The following is a 4,199-nucleotide window of genomic DNA, read 5'->3' as shown; positions in this document are numbered from 1 at the left end:
CTATATACAACACGTGTCCTGGATTGGCCCAGGACTCCCAAGACTGGAGAATTTGACAACATGATTTAGGTATGCTTAGGAATTTCAACATGACTCTGAGTCACGAACCCAACACTGACCAGCCAGCACCGGCAGGTTGTTGTGTGTACTGAGCATGTCCAGCATGCACACAGACTTCTCGTATTTGTTCAAATTGAGGTAAAACAGGCAAAAATACTTAATATCACAGAAGCTGCATTATTAAGACAAACTTCCTTTTGCTGCTGGTTTTATATAAACTAACTTAAAGGTTACCTAAACAATTATCCATTAAAAATTCTGGTTTTAAGCATCCAAAAAGAAAGAAAAAAGGAAAAAAGCCATTCTTTCAAATTCATTATTAGTAAGGAGTATTTTGAAATGAAGGGAAATATTTTTCTCAGAATCATCATTTTGTATTTTCTGTGATACAGCTTCTCATTTCATTTTCAATGTTAGAAAGACCTCACACTTGGGTACCATCTGATTCTTTCTGAGCTGATAAACAATACCAACAGGACTCATAAGTAGGATTTCCTGAAGGGTCTGCAAATACTCTTCCTGCAAGAACAAAAGAGGGCTAGGACATACCGCCATGGCTGTCCAAACATAGTTGACTACTGGTAAAATTTCTATTGTGGTTGTTGTTGATAAAATTGTAGTCCCAGGTCTCCTGAAAATACAACCCAGCTGGCACCAAGTCCCAAAGTCATTGTTAAGCCAGCAATTATAGCTGACCATGGCCATGACTGGTTCCTCTGTCCAGCTGCTTTTGTCAAGAAGTACTCATGAGGAACTCAGATGCACAACTTTCAAGAACGGAACTGGGTATCATTACCTCAGTGCTTCCAGAAGAACACAGCAGCATCTAGGAAATGCTGGCTCTTGAGCAATTTTCTATCTGCAATTTTACCTAGCAAAAGCATTTCCTTTAAAATGTTACTTTTTCACAAATAGAGTATAGGAAATATACTCCCGGCTGATAGATGGACTTAAGGAACAAACAGTCCCCAAGCCACATGGTAATAAAACATTAGGCTTGCTTTTTTCTGTCATATGGAAACAGTTCCAGGCAGACTGAAATAAGAAAACCCTACCAAGTCAAAGTAAATGAGGTTCATTCATCTTTGGTACCCAGAAGCAGAAAACCTCAAAAATCACAGTAGAAAGACCACCCATTTGTTTCATCACATAAAAACCTACCTCCAAACACCTTAGTTCTAAACTTAATATTTCCCTAAGATGTTAACAGGAGAAGCTTCCAGGTATTTTACTTAAAAAGTAGCAGCACTTAACTGCTGAAAGCTAATACTCCAGAGGAAATGCCCTCAAGGGCTCCCTGCTGACCACCCATCCCTTACCACCAATACCCAGAATAAGTAAAAGCTATTGTGAAAGTTTTTCTTATGCTAATAAAGACAGACTACCTATAGTGCCGAAACCAAAGCTAGCAGCTTTAGAGCAATAAAGCAAAACCTGGAAGCCTACAGAATGATCTAAATGCCAACACAGAAAGAAACAGCAGTAGCAACCCTTCGCTCTCAGTTATGTCTGCAGAGAATTGGTTACCTTAGACAAGCAGATTTACCCATATCAAAAAGAATTTAACAATGCTTCCCCAAGACAGAGAAAAAAAACTTGACCTTCCTGTCAAAAGGGACAGAGAGGCCTCTTTCAGTCCTGGAGTTGAATGAGTTCAAAGACTGGCAATAAAGAAAATTTCTTTTTTAAAAAAGGAAAAAGAAAAGGCATTAGAGGCATGATGGGGACAAGCCTGCCATTTTATCAAACAGTCACATCAAGTTTCTCCAGCACATGAACACCCTTTTCTTGGTACTCTTGTTTGGTCATCAAAAAGTGGTCTTTGTCTTTCATGATATCTGCTAGTGAGAGGAAATTAAATTCAAGGTCTGATAATCATGTTGCTGATTTTTGGTATTTTCTTCATAGTATATTTTAGTCTTTAATAATTAAGACCTTCCACAATCTGACAGTCTCTGCAATGCTGAATTCTCTCTTAGTTTTAATTTTCTGAATATGATTTGTTTAGGCTATCTTTTATACAAGGGGATGGAATGTGGGGTGAGCACACAGAAGGAGGTATCTTGTCAGTTGTTAGGAGATTTAGGGCTTAACTGCCTTCTCGGGACACCTGGGCACCATGGATTGCAGAGAGAGCTCCGGAATTCACAGTCATTAGTGAAGCTGTAACTTATCTTGTATAAACACCATGGTGCCTGGGACTGTAGTTAATTCTTGTGTAGATACCAGGGCCCTGGGAAGAGTCCATGCTCTCACATAGGGGGAATGGGGTGAGGAGGTCATTGTGTGGGGCTTGGGCTCCTGACTTCCTGACTTCCTGACTGCATGTAAGCTGTGAGTGTTGGGTGAGCTTTGCACTAATTATTCCCAGCCCCCGACCCTCTCGCTATAAAAACCAACAGCTTTCAAGTCTCAGGGTCAATACCTCTGTCTCCTTCGTGAGATACGTATCAGCCCGGAGCTCCACCATTAAACTACCTCATGCTTTTGCAGCCAGAAGGTCTCTCGTGTTTCATTGGGTAACCCCATGTCCTGAGACTCGAGTGGGGGTCCCCGAAAGGGGGTCCTACACTAGGACTGCGCCATCCAAGAACACCATGTGCTTCCAGCAGGGTGGGTCTTCAATTCGGATCTTAAATTTTGAAAGTTTTTCCACATGTCCTTTCAGAACTCGTTCTAAGTAAAGTTGTTTAAGCTCTCACTCCAACCTCAATGGCAAGCCAGTATACATGGTAGAACCTCCAGAAAGCTCAATGTGCTTGTAAAATTCAGATTTGGTATCAATGTCGGCTGCTTGGATTGTGTTAAAAAGCAACTCAGCAACACCAACCCTCTAAACATTGATCAAGTGAGGCTGTAATAAAGCTTCTGGTGCTTCAAATCTTTCTTCTCCAACCTTAATAATACGACCATCTGGAAGTGTATATGACTCAACTAGCACTGTTGTCTCTAAAGCCAGCTTCGGCTCTTGCTCAATATTGTACCCCACATAACAAAGTTTTTCTTTAATCATGCGAACTGTCTCAAAATCAACAGAATGGTTGAAGGTATAGCCTTGCAACAGCAGCAGCTTGATGAGATACCTGGTAATATCCCTCCCAGCAATATCCAGCCTCCTTGTAAGGTGGGGGAGAGAAAAGCATTCATATACTGGGCAAATGTGAGTGACACCATCTCCAGAGTCCACTACTACACCACTCAGTAAACCTTGAGCATACAGAGTCAGAACTGCTTGGATGGCTACATATACACCAGAAAACTGGTACATTTCAAACATTACCTCTACAATCTTCTCTCTGTTTTTGGTTGGATTCATGGGAGGTTCTGTAAGTAAGATTTTGCAGTTTCGGGTGTCTATATTGAGTTTCTCTGGTCCAAATGTGTAGTCCCATAGGTGTTTCATGTCATCCCAATTCCGCACGATGCCATTTTCCATAGGGTAGTTCACTTCCAACATGGAGCGCAGCTCACTTGCCTCATCACCAACCATAAGATCCTTGATTTCAATGTTTCCCACTTTGGTGGTTGATCTGATAATAGGTCTTCCAACCAAAGCTGGGAAGATGTGTGCTGGAAAGTTAGAGACTGCATATCCACACTTCACAAACCCATGCCGTTGTTGCATACCACCACCTTCCTGCCCTGGCTGTCCATGGTTCACCCTGGTGAGCCGCCGCCCGGCCTAGCCTGCTTCCTCCTCCCACAACTGACCTTCTTAAACCTTACTTTCTGGTACAACCCACAGAACAATGTTTTGGGGGACAGCCTCTCGCTCTATCTTCCCCAAGCAGACAACACCAGAAGGGAAAGACGGCAGACCTGTATAGGACTCCTAGAGCAGCAGCATCTTCCTCATTCCCAAGCCCCTTATCTTTCTACAAGGTCTAAACCAGGTTTCTCCCCTCATACAAACCCCACCCCATTGCACACTTCTAGGGGACTGATGCTCCTCTCTGTATATAATGATATGCAGTCCCATTTGCTGTTCTCAGACTCTTTGCTGTCTTTCTTCTCTTTGTTCTGTGCTCACAAAGCTAACATCACACTTGTTGTGACAAATGACCATATCCCATCTTGTATCATCACTGAATACTATCACAAATTAATCATGTGTGCCACAATTCCTTGATTATTTTATG

At 42.1% G+C, this 4,199-nt stretch overlaps 1 pseudogene across 1 annotated transcript; it reads right to left on the bottom strand.

The window, feature by feature from the left end:
- Positions 1 to 1,803: 1,803 nt before the first annotated feature.
- Positions 1,804 to 3,714, bottom strand: LOC308433812 (actin-related protein 2-like; annotated as a pseudogene). Its single transcript has 2 exons — positions 2,631 to 3,714; positions 1,804 to 1,901 (listed from the first exon to the last, which is right to left on the bottom strand). The product of its transcript is annotated as an actin-related protein 2-like (transcript).
- Positions 3,715 to 4,199: the final 485 nt, after the last annotated feature.

The sequence above is a fragment of the Micromys minutus genome, assembly GCF_963924665.1.
Source record: "Micromys minutus genome assembly, chromosome: 20".
NCBI classification, from domain to species: Eukaryota; Metazoa; Chordata; class Mammalia; order Rodentia; family Muridae; genus Micromys; species Micromys minutus.
This window is presented reverse-complemented; position numbering and strand designations above follow the sequence as displayed.